At 46.6% G+C, this 21,004-nt stretch overlaps 1 protein-coding gene across 3 annotated transcripts in view; it reads left to right on the top strand.

Annotated features, from left to right (window-relative positions):
• Positions 1–21,004, top strand: part of ZMIZ2 (zinc finger MIZ-type containing 2) — a 111,956-nt gene that overhangs the window by 50,223 nt on the left and 40,729 nt on the right. Inside the window, exon 1 of one of the 3 annotated variants that reach the window (XM_075272951.1) lies at positions 13,259–13,367. The exons of 1 other annotated variant lie outside the window; for it this stretch is intronic. The gene's annotated coding sequence lies outside the window, so the exon portion shown is untranslated. One more of the 3 variants, XM_075272952.1, reaches the window with a different exon arrangement.

Genomic DNA, 21,004 nt, shown 5'->3' with positions numbered 1-21,004 from the left:
ATTATATTGTATTGGGCCACTAGGGAGGCATTATACTGTGCAAGGACCACTAAGGGGGCATTATAATCTGTTCAAATTGGGTATTTCTAAGTGGTCACGATGTGGGGGGGGGGGGGCACTTATGAAATCTTTGCACTGGGCCCTGGTATCAGCACCCAGCCACTATACAACGACCATGGCAAGCGGTTTCTGGCTCCGTGCTGTGTATAGTATGGGCATCGGAAGTGGTCCCATACAGCTGATCTGTGCAGGGGTCAGCTGTCAGACTCCTACTGATCAGATATTTATGGCCTATCTGAAGGCAAACCCAGGGTCGGACTGGCCCGCCGGGGAATCCCCCGGTAGGCCTCGAGCCTTGACTGACAGTGCTAATTTCCTCAATGCAGAAGCACTGGTCAGGGGCGCGATCGGGATGTCAGGGGCTGGTTCGGGCCCCTGTCCAGTGCATTTGCATTGATAAACTGAGCACTGCTAGTGGAAGGGGCCCGATCGGTAAGCTCGGGGCCCCAGGCTGCAGGCAGCGCTGTAATGAATAAAGCGAACCCAATAATTAAAAAAACTCCTGGACAACCCCTTTAAACTCTCCTATTTTTCCTATTTCCAACGCATCTACTTCAAGAACTGACTGTTTATTTCCCACCCCTTGACAGGTGCCATTGTCACCAGATAATCCATGTTTTACACTTCACCGGTTTTAATGCTATGGCCGATCAGTGTGTATTTGTTTCCTGACCTATAGAGCATAGTGTCATCGTGGGGACATGGAGCCGGCACAGTCAGGACAAGGCTGGATCTCTTCGGTTATAACATGTCACACAAGGTCAGAGCTCACATGGGCAGGAGAAGTCAATATATTTATTGTGCGTCTGCCTCCCTGCAGGAGAGATATGGAGAGGATGATAGACTAAGCATGAGTAGGACATTTTTCTGGAGGATACACATCTGGGATACAGTAGAGAAGGGGTCATATACTTGATCTCATGAACTCGTATTAACTCCAGCCGATCCCAGTTTAGCTGGATCTGCCCTTTCATTGCACGGAGTGAACCATTGCACGCGCTTTCTTTATCTCTTACCGCTCACTTACAAATTAGATTTTTGTACAGAAATTTGCTGACTGATCAAAAGCTAAATTGTAAAAGTCAATGGGGCTGATCTTCCTGCGGTTACGCTCAGCGTGCAGCCTTTTAACATATCCCAGATTGATCTTTAAAGAGACGTTGTAGAGATGTAATATATTCCCAGCTCATATCTGTTACAGTCTGGAGATGTGGATTCTGGAAGCCATAACCTGTAGTGCTGAGTCTAATGGTGCCCCAGTCATCACCTGTAACCTGGGCAGACTTTGAGACAAGAAGATCCCTAAGCCTCAGTTCCCAGAATAGTCACGGACTGGCAGAAGAAGTGCCCAAAATTGCATTGACTCCATAACACCTTATACAAAGCCATCAGAATGCATCTTGTAGGTGACACATGTATCCCTTTATTTCCATATAACAGGCCCATGATCCAAAGTATGTGCTGCCCTAAAAGAAATAGCAAATGTCAGAGGGAGTCGTAAACAGAGGCGTAACAAGAATCTCCACCCATTCCAACCTCTTTGCGGACCCGTCAGCATTGGTATTGTACCACTCAGATCTGAGGAGCACAATTAGAACTTATAGGAAGTCTGTCAGAATCCATCATATCAACCCAGCCCCACAGATACGAGGGTTAAGGTCACCTGAATCATACAGTGTTTTCCCCTTGTGAATCACTGCGTCCAATGTGTAGATATTGTTGTTTCTATCAGTATGCAAATTAGCTATTTTGACATTAATCCAAAGAGATAATAAGATAAGATAATCATTTAATAGTCTCACCATGGGGAAATTCAGTGTGTTACAGCAGCATAGATAATACAGTAATAATACAAGAATATAACATACAAAAAGCTCAGATAGAAAGATAAAAAGATAGAGGAAAGAAGATAGTAGGAGGGATATCACAACTTTAGGATCATTTAGTTCTCTGTGCGGAGTGATCTTCGCTTGGTCTGATGTAGATTATACAGCCTGACCGCGGTTGGGAGGAAGGATCTGCGATAGCTCCTTCTCACACTTGGGGTGAAGCAGTCGGTCACTGACAGTGCTGTCACAGTCTCATTCAACGGGTGGGAGTTGTTCTCCAGCATGGAGCTCACCACGTACAGTATCCTTCTGTCACCCACCACCTGTACTGGATCCAGGGGGCTCCCCTGGACAGAGCTGGCCCTTCTGATCAGCCTGTCAAGTCTATTTCTGTCCCTAAGAAGTGGCCCTTGGACTCCAAAGTCCCTCAGCCTCCTGAGCGGGTAGAGCCTGCTGTGACCCTTTCTGTGCAGCGCACCCAGGTGATCGCCCAAGTCCAGCTTATAATTGAGGAGCACAATGCCCATCCCCTGGATCTCCACCAGTTTTGGAATACGTCTCCGCTTTCTAAAGTCCACCACCATCTCCTTGGTCTTCCCAGCATTAATCCTGAGCTGGTTCTGCTGTCACCATTCCACAAATTCCCGGTTTAAGTCTCTGTATTCCCTATCGTCACCATCAGTGATAAGGCCTACTATAGCAGAGTCATCGGAGTACTTCTATTAGTAACAGCTGGATGAGTTGTGCCTAAAGTCAGCAGTGTACAGTGTGAAGATGGAAGGGGCAAGAACTGTACCTTGTGGTGCCCCCGTACTACAGATCACAGTGTCAGACACACGGCCCCGGGCTCTCACATACTGAGGGCGGTTTATGAGGTAGTCTAGGATCCAGTTGGACAGGTGATGGTCCACTCCACCAAGGTTCAGCTTGTCTCTCAGCAGCCCTGGCACTAGAGAAATCAAAGAACATTATTCTCACAGTGTTCCCTGGTTTCTCCAGGTGGGAAAGTGCCCTGTGAAGAAGATGGATGATGGCATCATCCACCCCAATGCCAGCCGATAGGCAAACTGGAGAGGCAACACCCTCATTTCTCCAAATAGCTCATTTGCGTATTGACGGAGACAGTGATATCACAAAGGGAAAACCCAGTTTGATTGAGGTTACCCTAACCTATTTATCTGCTGGGAGGCTATGCTGGACTCCCTCTAAGAGTAAAGAACTGGAAGTCCAAGGAGAAGATAGGTCTCAGCTATTTTTGTATGTACAACAATCCCCTATAGAAGAATATATCCTGAGCTCCCCTCATTCTCAGGATCACTGTAGGTGCCAGTGATGACTCTTCACTATTCACACATTTATGGCATGACAATGGAGTGGAAAATCCACATAAGTCCATGTGGTAATTCCCCAACTACTCTGACCACCCAAAAAAATGTGTCTCCTGGACATATGAAGAACTGCACAGAGCAGTAATAACAATACGTCGGCTGAGGCTACAAGTTTTCTTGTAAGTGATCCCACAAACAATGACTTAGGACTGGAACGGTGAGATCCATCATATTGGGAGAGGCATCATCTGTGCAAGACTTTTCCATGCACTGCACTACCGCCTTATAACCTGCAGATGTCACTCTTGATACTGCTGTATATTTGATGTACGACTAATGAGCAAAGTCTTATTACATTAATTAAATTACAATAATAATTTGTACACGCTGTAATGTATCTTTATGACGATGTATAGTTATATAAATCAAAACATATAGATGGGGTTGGATTGCTGCATTTTTGGCCAGTCGAAACAGGTTGTTGTGAAGGGCTCAACATGTTATTGCGGATCTCACAGATTTTGGCAGGATTTGCCCACAATCTGCTGTCTGGACCCCAAGATAGAGGGGCTTGGCTGCCTCATATTTTAAATTCTCTTGAAATTACATGTACTCTTAAAGGGATTGTTGCCGGAGCAGGCAGATCATCGGCGCCAACAACACGCTCATTATATGGCGTCCCAGCCAGTTCCTGAGATGCCGGAACAATCACAGGCACGGTGCGAGGAACAAGTTCAGCAGCAGGACAGCTTGAGAACTGACGGAGCAGGCAAACCATCGACGGCAGCAATTTGCTAAATATAGGCGGATCATCGATGCCAACAACTCACAGACGAAGTGCAAGTGCATTCCACTTGTTCAAAGAGAGTGTCTTAACATGGTCATCCCTGATTGGTCAGTGCCAGTGTGTAGGGACTCGCCCCTCACGGGTAATACCGATTCATACATTTCTAGGAGGAAGAACAGAGGAACAGCACAACACAGATTTATCAGATATATTATTGCACGGGGAATACAAGTGTTTATCTTAATCGAAATGTCAAGAGTAGCGAGCAATCCTCTTCACAGGCACGGTAATGGCGGCGTTGACTCAGGGTTCCCCTGACAGCCCTTGTATTCGGCTCCTTAAAGGGCTTCTCAGTTTTATGTAAATACAGATCAATGTCGGTATAATGAATAGCTAGGCAACTTTTTAATATCAGTTGTGTTTACTGAAAACCTACCCTTGACCAGTCCTGTTACAGAGCTGGCGGGTTATTACATTGCATCTATTCTATTCATACAAATCTCATAATGTCGGGGTCAGAAAGAAAGCTACCTACTCCGCCTTCAAAGCTAAAAGATTATTGTTAATTATATTCTAGATTTATTAATATTGTATAATGAATTAGATGTATAGCTTGTTATATAGTTACCTCCATAGGAATGAGTCACTGGCTTTTTAATGAATTAGATAATCTTTATTGCTTCTGTCTGACCATGGCTGTCAGCCATATATGAAGGCTTGGCCTACTGACTGCTCGATCAGTATACCGGGGGATTGGATCTGTGTCTATGTGCATCAGCCCTAAGGCTTATGGCTTTACCTCCGCTGATGCATTGTAACACACCCTCAGCTGTTTTAGGGTACGTTAACACTGGGTTTTTTTGGTCAGGATTTTGAGGCCGTATCCGCCTCAAAATCCTGATCAAAAAGACGTCTCCCATTGAAATCAATGGGAGCCAGTCAGTTCTTTTTAGGCGTATTCACCTGAAGACACTCCCTCCCAACTAGGCCCATTCATTTTGGCCTAATCCGCAGCGAAGTGCGTGACTGGATGTCGGTGCACTGCACTGGCATCCAGTCTCAGCTACCCGTATTTTGGTACGGGACCGTGTGAACTTACCCTAAGGCAGTGCCGCACCTCCCATGAGGTGACCTGAAGCGAGCGCTTCAGGCGGCGCTATGCCAGGGCCTCAGGGAGGGCGGCATTTTTGCTAACCTAAGCCAGTCCAGGACAAGCTGTCCTGGACTGGCTTAGCACCGAGCGGTGGTTTGGGGAGGCCACTGGAGCAGCGCTGCTCCAGCAGCCTCCCCTCACGCTCAGGCAGAGCGCAGGCAGTCTCCGGGCCTGCACTCTGCCGGCGAACGGCGCTAAGCCCCGCCCCCTTCAATTCGCCACGTCCCCTCCGCTAAGCCCCGCCCCGCCCCCTCCCCCGGCAGGGGGGGGGGTGGCTTTCTGTAGTTCGCCTCGGGCGGCGAAAGGGGAAGGATCACCCCTGTCCTAAGGGGAATATCCAGGAACGGTTTGAAATCTTACTTCCCTTGGGTTCTAGTTGTCCCAAATCCTGGGTTTCGGGACTCATGTGTCATGTGATCTGACCCTGCACATGAGTTGACCCACCTCCTCCTTCCTCTCCCGGGGGCACTTATATTTACCTGTACTATCAGTGGCGTAACTAGGAATGGCGGGACCCCATGGCGAACTTTTGACATGGCCCCCCCCCAACCGATGCCGAAGACCTCGACTGACCCCCTCCTACGCATTCCTGCGCGCTCTATTATGTCCCTTAGTGGCCCCTTCACACACTATTATGCCCCATAGTGTCCCCTGCACACAGTATTATCCCCCATAGTTTCCCCTGCACACAGTATTATCCCCCATAGTGGCCCCTGCACACAGTATTATGTCCCATAGTGGTCCCTGCACACACTATTATGCCACTTAGTGGCCCCTGCACACAGTATTATGTCCCTTAGTGGCTCCTGCACACAGTATTATCCCCCATAGTGGCCCCTGCACACACTATTATGCCACTTAGTGGCCCCTGCACACAGTATTATGTCCCTTAGTGGCTCCTGCACACAGTATTATCCCCCATAGTGGCCCCTGCACACAGTATTATGTCCCTTAGTGGCTCCTGCACACAGTATTATCCCCCATAGTGGCCCCTGCACACAGTATTATGTCCCATAGTGGCCCCTGCACACAGTATTATGTCCCTTAGTGGCTCCTGCACACAGTATTATCCCCCATAGTGGCCCCTGCACACAGTATTATGTCCCATAGTGGCCCCTGCACACAGTATTATGTCCCACTTTGGACACCCATAAACAATTATTATACTCTGGGGTCTTTTCAGACCCCAGAGTATAATAATCGGAGACCCGGGGGAATAAAACCATAAAAAACTTCTGTTTCTTACCTGTCCCACGGCTCCTACGCTGTCGGCCTCCGCTGCCGTCCTTCTTCAATGACATCGGACGTCACATGACCCGGGACGAAGGCGAGACGTCAGACAACTAGGAAGGAGGCCTGGCAGGATCGTGGAGAGTTAAGTAACAGTGTATCTTATGTTTCTTACGTCTCCCGGGCCTCCAATCAACTCGGGGGTCTGCAGAGACCCCCGAGTATAATGATAGTGTTTGTGGGGCCCGCGGTGTCACTTACCGATCCCGGCCCAGCCAGGATCGGTAAGTAAATAGAGCCCGTAACGGCCTATTAAAAAAAAAAAAATAAACGCAGCGGTAGCGTAGCAGCTGTCACCGGGCCCCCTAATGTCCCAGGTCCTGTGGCAGCTGCCTCTGCTGCTATGGCGGTAGTTACGCCACTGTGTACTATCATAGCTGGCAGAATAGATCATAAAGGATAAGGACCCAAGTAGCGGGCCGAAGCTGCGGGAAAAACCGCAGTGGAAACACATGGCGTTTTTTTTCCACACTGCTTTTCACAGAAAGTCCGCAGAAGTTTCCTTCAATTATACCTATAAAGAAACCGCCGGCATTTCTGTAGGTCTAGTTGACGTGCCTCGATTCCCAAAAACGTGACGGTTTTGGAAATCGCAGCATTGACACTCCATATATAATAGTAATGCACCCCCATATTACAGATATAAACACTGGACCCAGGGTGAGAACCAGCCCAAAAACCTGAGTTTGTGTCCAAATCGAAGAGTCTTGGGATAACCCCTTTAAGCTTTAGGGACACTTAGATAACACTGCTGCACCGCTGGTAGCCACCAGATGGCAGTAATAAATCTTACATCACTGTGCGGTGTATAATTTGTGCTTTATCTCGGGAAGGATCACATATACAATACTTTATGATGTTATTGTAGGGCTCTTGCGATCAGCACAGTAATAAGCTTTGCTATATCACCATCTGGAGACAGAAGTGTATAAAACACTGGTATTCAACCTCTGATACTTCAGCAGTTGCAAAACTACAACTCCCAGCAGACAGCAGAGCATGGGGACTTGTGGTTTTGCAACAGCTGGAGTCACAGACTGGAATACATAATGATTGAAAGAGAAATTTTATGATGGGAGATAAACAGGTTTACTGAACCCAATTCATTTTGGGGGAATGAAGACATATAAACCTAAACTACTCATAGGATTAAGGGGTTATCAGGACCACAGACATGAACCTAGGGCGTGCCTAGAAACACCCTAATATAGCCCAACATAAGTCCTGCACGAACAGAGGCAGCTCATTTCCTGGGTGCACATCATAATGAAACACGCCTATTCACACCTACCATCAGGATTATAGTTACGTGACACTTCTGTGTGCCTTGTGATTTTATTATGGCTGGTTACTGTGCACGTCCTCGGTGTATTTATATCAGTGGGGGAGAATATAGGGCCTTCGAGGAGTCAGACCTGGGTGCCTAGGCTTCATCCAGTAAGATACATTGTGGGGGCCAGGGGTGCATGACCGCATAGTATCAGCATGACACTGCAAAATGATTGGTAAGGAAGGATATAGTGAAGATACTGGGCGGCCTGCCAGATTGTTAAATAACCTAACCAGTTTATATAATATGGGCACACAGGCTGGTTGTGATGTTGCACATCTATCTGTATGTTATATAATGGGGGAATATCCTATGCCAATCTTTATAAAATCCCGACTGGCATGAGGAACTCCTCAGTTATTGACCGCTTTATTTGGTTTCTAAGATTGATGTCCTATCCTTGCAATAGGCCATCAATCTTAGATCTGTGGGGGCTTCATACTGAAGACACCCACAGATCAATAGCACCAAGGCAGTGCAGGAGAGCCACACTGCTCGCTCCCCGTGTAGTGGCGAGTGTAGGTACTGCAGCACTGCCCCATTGAAGTCTGCCTCATTAATGGTGAACTTCAGGGGTCCCAGATGTTGGACCCCTGCAGATCTAATATTGACGCCCTCTCCTAAGGATAGACCATCAATCTTAGAAACCAGATAACCTCTTTAATAACTCAGCATGACCAGAATACAAATCTAAACCAGTCAAGAACTATATATAACACACCACTTTATAATACATATGTCACCCTGAGGTGTCATGCTCCTTAAAAACATGGCAAGCAAGGCGCAGGATCAGGGATGTGGAGCAAGACATTTCAATGGGCCAAAAATGGGCCACAATTACACCCATTTATGCCAGAAAAGTAACCCTATATGGATTAATAACTTCCTTGCAATGAGTATTTTGTGCCATGCAAAGCTTGTGCAGAAGGTGGATAGATGGGGGGCTCACCCTGGCCCAGGGGCCTACCAGGGAAATTGAGATAAGATAAAATAAGATAATCCTTTAATAGTCCTGCCATGGGGAAATTCACCTGTGGGCCAGTCTGAGCCCATGTATGGTATAAATAATAAGATCACGACTTTGTAAATAATAAGTAATGTAAATACATGCCAGCTCTCCTGCGTCTGGGAGACTCCCAAAAAAAAGGGGAAGGGGGGTCACGAATATTCAAAAGAGTGGAAAGACCTCCCCAGACCAGCGAAATTCTCCTACATACCCTGGGCTCTCTCTCATTACACAAACAACATGGGCACTTTATATGTCGGACTGGGTCACATCCCGTAAGCGGGCATGGGCTGCACTTTTACTTGCTTAGGTTACAAAGGTTGGGTTCTAAAATAGGGGCCTCAAAATTTTCATGGTACACAAAGTGCAGTGTTCTTAGATGTTGGCAAGTAGGGAGACTAGCTGATGGTTATGTAGAGATGTGGGGAGAAACAAGGATCTCAATGTATATACTGGTATATAGAAGGAGTGAGACTATACCAGCTTTACATAGATGCCCAATGCAGATGATACCCCACTTTAATAAATGAGGTTCCTAGTTCTGGCGGGCAGCAGTACAAATCACTGGTTATAATATGTGAGAATGCCTGCTAGGTAGGAGCAGAAGACAAATGAGTCTGCTATGTCAGCGGAGAGTGCCCACCGGATGCCAGTCCATCACCGCCAGCCTCTCTGCAGATCAGCACACTGTACTATTCGCACAGAAATATGGCATTGTCCCACTCATAGAGTAAATAGATGTGCGCACATTACCATAACTCACATGACACGGTATAGTTCCTGCCACATTGTATGAATTACTGATATGGATGTTCATCTTGTTGCCAACGAAAAAACGTAATATCCCGCTAAGTGTCAGTGGGAGTTATAGGACCAGCGAAACACACCCCTGGAAACACAGAAATAAATAAAAACGCCATATAACACTTTCCCAGGCATAAGCCAAAGATTTCATCATCGAACTTGTAGACGTAGTGAGGCAAAATGACACAAGAAAGTGTTAAAATGTGTTTACAGAGGCATAATTGGATTATAATACGTATATAGTGGTGCCATATCATATACATAAATAGTACTGTTATACTACACACATAAGCTTATATATAGCATTGTATCACACAGACACCTATGTACATTAACCAGAGACCTATTCATTAAACACACACACACACACATATATATATATATTTATATATATACAGAGTCCAGTCATATTAATGTGACCACCTGTCAAAATCCAGAATAACCACCTTTGGCAGAGCGGACGCTGCGAGACGTGCAGGAAGAGAGGGGATGTTGTGATGATGTCACTGGGATGTTGAGCCATGCCAACTCCAGTGCCGTGGCCAGCTGCGCTAGGTTACACGGTTGAGCATCCATGGCACGAACAACCCGATCAAGGTGGACACACAAATTCTTGATTGGGTTAAAGTCTGGGGAATTTGCTGGCCAAGGGAGTACAGTAAACTCATCCTGGTGCTCCTCGAACCACGCACGTACACTGCGAGCTTTATGACACGTCGCATTGTCCTGCTGGTAAATGCCATCATCCTGAGGAAAAACAATTCGCATGTAGGGGTGAACATGGTCCGCAAGGATAGATGCATACTTGTGTTGATCCATCATGCCTTCCACAATGATGAGTGCACCCAGATGGCTGATGACACGTGACTTCTGCCATTGGTTATTTAACGTTGACGTCAAAAGTAGGCGGTGGTCACATTAATATGACTGGACTGTGTACAATCAAACACACATCAATGACAATCTCTGTACAACACTGTGGAATATGTTGGTGCTTTATAAATAAAAGAAATGCATATGTACACAGTCCAAAAAATAGCTAACCAGGCAGGAGATATCACCACCCACGAGATAGCGTCAGGGGAATCTGCCAAGTCCAGAGGTGGCCCCGTATCTATGGGATATCCTCTGTAATACCCCTTTAAGTGAACCTTTCCCCTCTCCTGACATGTCTTAGTAGATAACTCTATGTTGCGCTACTCATCTGTTATTCCAGCAAGAAATTAGTCAACTGGGTGTTACCAGTTGAGGGTGTGTCCTTGCAATCTGATTCTGTCCAATCAGTACTGACATTGCCGGATGGTGAAGGGACATGCGCCTCAACACTGATCTTACTACTTAGAAATTTCTAGGAGGAATAATAAAGGAACGGCACAACGTAGCATTATCAAAAGATTATCTAGAATTGTAATTTAGGACAAGTGACTTGTCAGAGATGACCGATCCTATTTAAAGCTTTATTTACATATGACTGGTATACTCCTTTAAGCATCTGGCATAGATGTACCCATGACAATGCCTGTCAGCCAAGGATGTTCCCATTACCGCATGTGACCGTCACAGATGTCCCCTACTACAGATACCCTCATAATAATATGTGCCAGCCACAGAGGCCTCCTAGCTGTGCATGTATATATGACAAAATCTAGAATAAGAAAGATTAGCTGAATGAAATCTTATAATCCTAAAGGATTATCTGGTTTACAAAAATGATTTTCAAATACTCTTTTAGGTAATTACACATGAATAAAGTGGGGTCTTCAATTTAGGGTCCGCATCTTTAGGATGGTGGGAGAAAGGCTTCAAAAAAAGTCTCTTCCTCTGAAGGGCCCATTGCACAGATAGTTTATTGGGAACTGTGTCATGCTTCGGTTCACCTGTGATGGCGCTGCAGTGATATTGAACACAGGGAACTGCCAAAGACTACAGCTGATCGCTGGTGATCAATTTATCATATGGACACCCCTCTAACAAAGAACTGACTAGTGTGAATTTATTAGGTGATTCTATCACCCTATCTTGCAGAATTTCATTCAATACATGCTTGCTATGGGTCCAGACTGGGGTCTGTATATATAGGATTGCATGCCCACGGCCACAAGAATATGGCCGCTTACCCCAGGTTACTGTGCAAGTGGCCACAAGAAAATGACCGCTTACACAGCTTACTGTGTAAGCGGACATTTTCTTGTGGCCGCGAGCATGCGCAGTTGGCTCTGCCCGAGGCCGATGGCAGAGCCGACTGCGCATGCCTAGAAGATTGATACTCAGGACGGAAGAAGACGCAGGGAGAGGCCGTTCCAGAAGAAGATGGAGGCGTCGCTGGAGATTTCTCTCGCAGCATTGGGGACGCCCCCAGTGCTGCGAGATAACTCATTTGCATACCAAAGCAAACCCAGATTTCTACCAAATGGCGGCGCGGAGAAGACATCTAAAGTTAGGAGAAGAATAGCCTTTCTTAAGGGTATTCCTCCTAGTCAGACAAAAAAGGGTATCCAATGATAGGATCCCTTTAACAAGGAGTCTGTATATGTTGGAGGGTCTGTATTGATGGCGAGGTCTGGTTCAGGGTCTATATTAATAAGGGGTCTGTGTATATTAAAGGGTCTGCATTGACAAGGAGGTGTGGTTCAGGGTCTCCTTAGGACACTCTGCCATAATGCCTGAAATCGGTGAAGAAAAAAAGTTGTGCCCGCATGAATTTTTCATCTGTTACCTTCAGTATTAAAACAACAGACACCCAATGTACCCCTTTACAGTCAATAGGGTCTGTCAGGCTCTCTATGTAACCACTAGTTTAGCCGTGCGCCAATCTGTTGTTCTGATCCTCTGACGACCCAAGTGTGAACCCCGCGTACGGGATCTTAATAAATTTGAGGGTCTCTATGGATGGGGAGGCCTGGATTAGGGGCTATATTAATACGCGGTCTGTATAAGGTGATTTGCTATCTTTATAAAGGCCTCGATTGTATAAGGTGGGCTCTGGTGTGTATTCATGTTGGGTTGCGCTGAAGGGGGTCAAATCTAGTATACACGATCCAAATTTTTTGGTATAGCAGTCCGTTATAGTCAATGGGGTCCATTGGGCACCACCGGTGTCTGCTGTTTTGGGTCCGTTGTTCTGGTCCCTGGGTGTGAGCACACAGTAACAATACATATTAGAAATTTGGTGTATTTTGGCGCAGAGCCAAGGGGGCTATCGCGGTGTGCATTTTGACTTTCCGTGGACCGGCGCATTCTTTAGTTCACACGGCAGCAGCTAAATACACCATGAAAGCTTGTGACGCATATCACATCTATGGCCGGCCTGTGGTGGCCAAACAGCTCCACAACTACAAGCCTAGAGCCACCATCTTCTCATCAGTTTCCTCTGACAGACAAGATCCCCAGTTCTTGTAAGATCACAAGTTTGCTTGGCGCCTAAATTACTGAGCAGTCTCTCCCCACATGACCCCCACCCCCTTCCCCAGCCACGTCCTGGTCCAGTCTCTGCACTCAGCCTCAGAATTCCCTCAGTCATTTCCGGGCGCGCACGGGTTAAGCCTGGAGTCTAGTGACACAATGTAGCGCCCATCCCCCTCTCAGGCACGTTAGCCGCTCGATGTCCTCGGCGCTTGTCTGCTTGTGCCTGGCGCGGCCAGGGGGCTGGGAGAGTGGGCGGAGCGCTGGCGGAGAGGGGGCGTGCCCTGGAAGTGTACGAGGAGAAGGAAGCTCGTGAATATTAATGAGCAGCATTGTGCAATTGGAGATGAAGCGGTGAGGCTGGAGAGGAGACAGGAGGTGGGTGAGCGGCGGCAGCATGGGGCACGGCCGCGGCTGAGGTGCCCGGGCACCGAGCTCACACGGCCAGGCTCTTTATTGTCACTTGATTGCTCTGTCTATCTAGATATCTGGCTGGCACTTCCCTCTGCCCCTCCCCCACTCATCCTCCCTGCACTGCACCCTCTCACTGCATGCACTGCACCTTCCTCACTTCCCTGTGCACTTCACTGCATGCTCTGCACCTTCTCTGCACTCACCTCCTTCCTTTGTGCCCTTACTTCATGTGCCAGGACTTACCCCCTTCTCCCTCCTAATTTTGGGGCCGACCCCCCCCACCCCCTACTCTGAACACTGAGTAGTATGGGGAGGAGAGAGTGTATCACAGCCTGATATAGCTTCCTGGGCAAGGTAAGTGCCAGTCTGCTGGTGGGTATGTGGTCTCCATGCTCTTGGGTGGTACAGTGATGGCCACCTGGCTGTGCAGGTGCCAGTCTTGTGGTGGGCATGTAGCTTGTGCTGCTTGGCAAGTTGCTGTACTGTAGTCAGTCGGTGTATGGTGGAGTGAAGAGTCTCTGTGACCCTGCCAGTCATCTGGTTCCTCCTTGGCATGGTGGATCTTGTGTACCTGGCAGCATGAAGGGCCAAGTGTTATCCTGTTCTGTGCATGGTCAGTCAAGGGGTTTGGCTGTGTCATGACCACAGTGTCTGGTCAGCTGAAGGATATGGCCGGGTCAAGTGACCGTGGTCAACAGAAGAATATGGTCCAGTGCCCGTGGTGATCAACCAGCGGATGGGTCAGGTGCCCATGGTCATCAGTCAGCAGGAGGGTATAGATGGCTACTTGACTGATGTGCGATCAGGGAATTTGGTTGTTGAAGGACATGGTCCACTCTACTGACCACGATAGGACATGGTCAGTTCAGGAAGTATTTGGCTATAATGTGTGGTCAGGTGGTGGGTTTGGAGAAATTACCAGTGGATTTTTGTCATTTGGCTATGGTGCATGGTTCTCTTGCTTAATACAATGGTATGTTTTGGGCATTTGGTTGCAGACATGGTCAGCTAAAACTGGAACGACTGGTTATGATTGGGTCATTGACTGAGTGATGAGATACAGTCTGTGATAGATCACAGTGGTGTGTGTTCAGCAGGTGGAGATGGTAGGGTCTGTGATGGATTGTGGTGCATGGTCAGCAGATGGACATGATGGGGTATGTGGTGGTGCATGGTCTGTATGTGGACATGGTTGGGTGTGTGGTCAGTAGATGGACATGTTTGGTTCTGTGGTGGTGCATGGTCTGTATGTGGACATGGTTGGGTCTGTGGTGCATGGTTAGTAGATGGACATGATGGGGTATGTGGTGGTGCATGGTCTGTATGTGGACATGGTTGGGTGTGTGGTCAGTAGATGGACATGTTTGGTTCTGTGGTGGTGCATGGTCTGTATGTGGACATGGTTGGGTCTGTGGTGCGTGGTCAGTAGATGGACATGTTTGGTTCTTTGGTGGTGTGTGCTCAGCAGGTAGACATGGTTAGGTCACTCAATTACCACAGTATGGTTCTTTAAAGGGTTTGGAGGTGCCAGCATGGACAGCTGTTGGTGCAGTTCTTATGTATTATAGTCTACATTACAACCTACTATGTGATTTGGCCACCTTGGTTGGGTGGATGACGTCAGTCGTCATTCATTGGCAATATGTGTCACGCTTTGTATGCCAGTGATTGGAAAATCAGTAGTGGGTGCTCAACGTCCATGAATGCCACAAGGACACTTGTAACCTATGGACGATAGATGCCACTGCATGCTGATGGAGTGCCATGGAGGTATACATTAGGAAATCCTCCTGAGGTACTCTATAAACTCAATGTGAATAGATGCAAGTTATGGTTAGTTATTGGTTTGCTTGTATTTCCGAAAACTTGTGATTTCAAGGTATTATTGGTCACCACGGGCATGTCTATTGGTGTGACTACCTGTTCTACTTATTGTGTGACTCCATGTTCTCTGCTGTGACCAGTAGAAGGGTCTTGAGTTAGAGCAGCCCCCATAGGGCAAATGGAAATGGCTTCTTTTTAAAAGGACCACCTGCTAAGACACCAGTACTTAGTAAGTCCTTATCTGATTGGTTTTCTCAATAACTTGTTTGATGACCCCCTATGTGGCCATATACTTGACATCATTTGGCTGTAGGGGAAAATGATCACATGGTTGACTTCTATATCCATAGACCTCTCAGTGTGTGCATGTTTTAAATCAAGGTGAAGATAAATGGTTGCCTTACACCGCTTATCTCTGAATGTAATACAGGCACCAGGTAGCATTTGGACTGTTACACCAACCATAAACGTGCGCCAGCCTCTGTAGATACCACAGCAGTGGGTGAGCTCCTGGGGGGCATAATACTTGATTATTTGGCTGAATTTGTCAGTGGCCGACTTTAGACCCTTGCTGGGTACTGTCTGAGTGATTGGGCTCTGCCAACAAATGTCTCTTGTATTTGGCCCGTTTATGACTTATGGGGAGATCAATATGGTGGATTAATCTTTTCAATTTATCACTGGGTGTCATGGCTCTTGACCCAACCTGGCTCGGTACGACTTGGAGCTACTATGGAGCCATATTTTGGGTGCATGATGGACTGTGTTGAAGTCTTGTCTGTAAAGTGACAAAGTTATTGCTATCTCACGTAGGTCATCGAGGTTTACTGTTAAGATGGTTGTCCTACAGGGTGAGGGGATGGCATATAATCGTGGGGGGGGGCTAACCAGTAGGTCTCCTAACATTGGAGACCTGTAAGTTGCCGTGACTGATCCATGTGATTGGCTTGGTGACCAAAGCTCCCTTCACTTATATGGGACTGCTTGGGCAATGGTCTTCAGCAGCCCCATGGAGTGGTGGTCACTAATCCATTCATTTGGAGGCCTTGGAAGTTATGGGCCCTACGTCTCCTTAGAAATGCCTGTTTGTTTGGGGTCTGACCGCCGGAGCCCTGGTGAGCAGACCCTTATCCGCTTTCTCTGTATAGTTTTTGTCGACCAGACCTGTCTATTATGGCGTGCTTGTACGTACATTTTATTTTACCTTCATTGTACAGTTTTTCTAATAACCACGTAGCCGAGAAGTAAGGTATATAATGGACAATGGTTATCGGCTGTGTTCACCTGCAGCAGACTTCTTGCAGAAATATTTCATACATGTGAACGGGTTGGTTTCTGCTTTATGCGAACTGATTTCTACAAACCTCATTGAGAAGAATCAGACAGAACAACATGGACTTAGTGGTGGTTGGTGACGTCACTATTTCTGAGTATTCCCCCCCCCCCCCCCTCTCCCTGTTGTACAAGGCTGGGGAGAAGCTTGTAGTTGTACTGAATGTCACTTCCCTATATTACTAGTATAGCCAGCCGCTGCAGTTGTACGTCTGTGACCTTTGTAAGTCTAGCATTTCCTTGTTACAGTTTTTTAAGTAGCTAAGGGGCAGGTCATGACAACCCTGAGTCAAAGGTGTTAACTGGAGACCTTCTTCAGGTCCGGGAGATTGGGCTGCACTACCAAGCCCTTGCCTTAAGGTTCCAATAGACATTAATGAAGTCGCTGAATGTAGCGTCCATATTGGATTTTTTTTATATTTAAGATTTGTTCCCAGGGGGACATAGGATGGCCTGAGAGGTGCCAGACAGCGGCTTGTTCTGTGCATCCCTGTTGAGAATATATGCATGCTCAGTTAAAGCGTAGGGTGCATGTGTATGGGGGACATCGAAAAAAAAAAATAGTTGCCCAAATGAACATTTGGCTGGCAGCTCTCTAAGGCTGGTCTTACACGACCGTAATTTGAGGGTTTTCAATTGCGGACACATTATATTCAGTGTGGCCTCTTACACCACCGGATATTTTATCCGTGGTGTGCCGGGCCGTAACCGAGGTCCTCACTGAATAGAGCAGGACCACAAAGGCTGTGAATTCACGGACTTGCCCATAGAACTCTATGGGCGAGTGCGGCAGGACACCGGCATCTGTGGTGTCAATGTTGCTGATCAGCAACTTGCGGACCGTAAAACAGATACAGTCGTGTAAGACCAGCCTAAGGCATCGTGCACATGACCAAGCGTGCTATCTGAATCTAGATGACTGTCTTCCATGTCTGTGTGTCTATTCCAACAGATCCGTATAGGACCTGCTCTAAAAATAATGGAATGCCAGTCTTGAAGTCACTCAGCACACTCTGTCGTTTGTGTTGATGCCTTATAGACATCGGTTGTGACATATAAAGTCGGATTTCCATCCAGCCACTACTTTTCCAAACTTCATTGGTTGCAATTTTCTGTCGCGTTACGCTAGAGTTGGAGTCGCCTCACTCATTGGCTAAATACATTGCCGTTCCAGCACCAATGCTCCAGTGGTCCCTGCCAGTCTTTGCTTACTTGGTCTCTATTTTGTACACCCTCTTGACTTACGACACTGAGGCCAGTGTTAGAAAAGACTGACCACGACCAGCACAGTGTCAGTGCTGGATCGGGAGCTAGTAATGGTGGATATTTGACATGGTGACATCTCGATTAGGCTACTTCAGTTATAGATAGTAGTGCGCCGTCTGCCCTGTACGCTGAAGCGTCTTCAGTTACCTCATAAACCTTGCACAATCCAATCCCTCTGTGTGCCAAACTCTCTTCCAGGGCCACGCGAGGACATTTGTGACAGCGTGCTGGCATGACCTACTTTATCTATAGAACCGCTGGCCTGAAATGCCGCAATGAATTATTATACATAGGCGGGGCGCTTTGTTATTTTAGTATAATAATTATATTTTTCTGAATATTTTGCAGCCATTAAAAAAGGGGAAAAAAACCCAGACTTCTCTTGGCTGTGTAGTTCAATCTATTTCTCTCTGTTGTCATCTACTTTTATTTCTAAAGGGTCCGTTTACGTGGGCTGACTTTTGTCCAAACCTTTTTTCCGGTCATTGGGGTGAATTTACTTGCCCGTTTTCTGGTGGTGATGGGTGGAGAATCTTTGGCTGCAGCCCCTCTTTGTCCCCAAAGACTTGCCACATTATTCCTGCTGCGCCCTACTTGCGAGGACTATGTAACGGGTAAAGATTGGCGCATAGGATAGTAGTCGTAATAAATTCACCCCATTGCCTCCCATTGAACAAACGCTTGTTTGGCGACTGAGAGTGTGTTTTATGAAGCCCTAAAATGATCAATTATTGGTAGCACGTCCCGCCATGTAAACAGGAAATATGCTGCCAACAATAATGAAACTGTATGCAAACCATCCATCCTCTGTCACATATAGCCACGACCGTGCTCCATGTAAATGGAACTGACAAGCGTTGCGATCCGCTCGCTAATATCATTGGTCGGTCAGAAAATCTGCCCATGTTCAAGGACCCTAACTGCACAATGCTTCAATGGCTTTAAATAGAACGGAGCTTGCAGTACCTGTCCTGGCCACTATAGTATGTGTGGAGCTGTACTGAATTGTCGAGATGCAAGAATTAAAGTCTGAATACCCCTTTAACTTTAGTGTCCCACTTCTGCAGTGATGCACAGTCTTCCAGAAAGTTCAGATATAGGGACGTATTTGAGACATCGCACTATAGATCTTCTTTGGTTGTGTTTGATATGCAAGGCTGCGGAGTCGGTCAGGGTCAATTTTGGGTGGGGTCGGAGAAGGGTTTCCAACTCTGGTTCTAAGTAAAAAGATTTCACAATTTATTAAGATTGATTCCTATGAAATTGTCCAATCACTGGCTTTTTATTGAATTAGAGGACCATGGCTGTCTGCCATTTGTGAAGGAGTTGGGAGTCAGTAGTTTGGCCTACCCACTCCGCAGCCTTGGTGATATAGAAAGTCTAGTGGGATATCAGGGCTAACTGATCAAATTCTTAAAATCATCATTTAAAATTGTAATTACGGTAATTTATTTCTTTCGGGCCAATGTTCTCCGCAGCCCTATACATTAACCTATACGGCTATGGTCTGAGAATTGCGTGCCGCCAGATACATAAGCCGTGTTGTGGTTCGTAGCTGTCATCTTCATGTTCTGCTTTGTTATTCTGTTTTGCATTTGGAAATTAGGTCCTCGTTGTCCAGAGCATCCCTCCGATTTTTGCATTTTCCATCATCTGGTTGCCTCGAATGGACAACAAGGGCACAGTCTTTCTAGAACAGATGATGTCCAGTGTCATAGTATAAAACATATCAGGCATTTACATAACCTGCCCCCGCTCTAGAAGTGTTGGCTGCTCCAGATTTTCCCAGGAACATTGGAGTCTAGAGACCTCACTAATAGATACTTTCTATGGCAAATTCCAGTTTTTATGGAGTTGTCCTCCTATTACAGGAGTTGTCTTCCAAATGGTACCTTGTAGGTTGGTCTTAATCGATTGGAACCCCTTAATATTAGCTAGTACAAGGAGCTGTCCATCGAGACCCTGTATTTCTGAAAGACTAAAGATGTCCATTATGGACATTTTGGAAAGGAGGCAATCCGTAAAACATGGCAAGTCAATGTGATTGTTGGCTAGAAGCATATAGCCTGGCTGAGGACATCTCAGGATCCAGATGAGCAATGAGCCTACAGTACATACTGTATAGGTTGGGTTGAGTCTTTAATGATCGCAACTTCACTGTTTTAGTGGCCACTAACATGGCTATGTTTGGCTCCATATTATGAAACTCTGGATTGAATGTCCATAACATAGGCCAATTTGTGGTAGCCAAATACTCCCTGCTGTAGTGACCATTTTTTGGTATCCATTCGTGATAGGGTATTTCTGTATATACTGTAAAAGTAGCGGACTAAATGGTGTGTGTATGGATTTTGTTTTAAACCGACGGACCCTATTATAGTCAATGGAGGTTTGTCGGACAACATTATTTTAAGTGGTCCATCGGGCGTCTTTCTGGTTTGGAGGAGGACCAGACAGCCAATGTCACAAAGGGTGGTATTGGGCTACCAGATCTTTCTGAACAAGCTATAATTTGTACCGATCAGCGATCATTCTACACTGTCCTACTAACACGGGCCAGGGCAGAGGTCATAATGGGGGAACACTAAAGTGATCGTCCTGTTGGTAGCAAAGCCCTTATTAGACATGGTGATGTGCTGTTGACCAACAATGCTGTTTTTGTCCTGGTGACTTCAGTCGATCACCCAATGGACAAGCAAACACTTGTTCGAGTGATTTGTCGGCTGTATTAGACAGGTCAATTGTTGGGAGTGTTCATTCCCCAGAATTGGTTGCCAAATAATATGTATGGGGTCCTTTTTAGTCTTCCGACTGGAGGTGTTGGGGTTTGCTTTTAGCTGCACGGTCCTACTGTTTACAGGCAATAACCTGCTACCAGACTAGTCCACGTGCACCCCTTAGCCGAGCTGAGTGTGCATTTGTTCAGGGGAGTTGAGAAAAATGGCCGTTAACAGCATTCTCGTGTATATGGTCCGCTTAACCCTTGGGCCCATACACATGGCCATATTATGCCTTTATTACAGGGAAACGTTTCTTTTTCTATTCCGTACACATCTGGCATATCAGTTTGTAGCAGGTTCCTTCAGACATTGCATATATGGAGGCACTCTCCCCTTCACGCTTTACTTCACACGTATGACACCCAATATGACGGTCCATGCACTACTCACTATGGGCCC

This window comes from Leptodactylus fuscus, chromosome 5, assembly GCF_031893055.1.
Source record: "Leptodactylus fuscus isolate aLepFus1 chromosome 5, aLepFus1.hap2, whole genome shotgun sequence".
Lineage (NCBI taxonomy): Eukaryota > Metazoa > Chordata > Amphibia > Anura > Leptodactylidae > Leptodactylus > Leptodactylus fuscus.
Note: the sequence above shows the minus strand (reverse complement) of the source record. Positions and strands in the feature narration are given on the sequence as shown.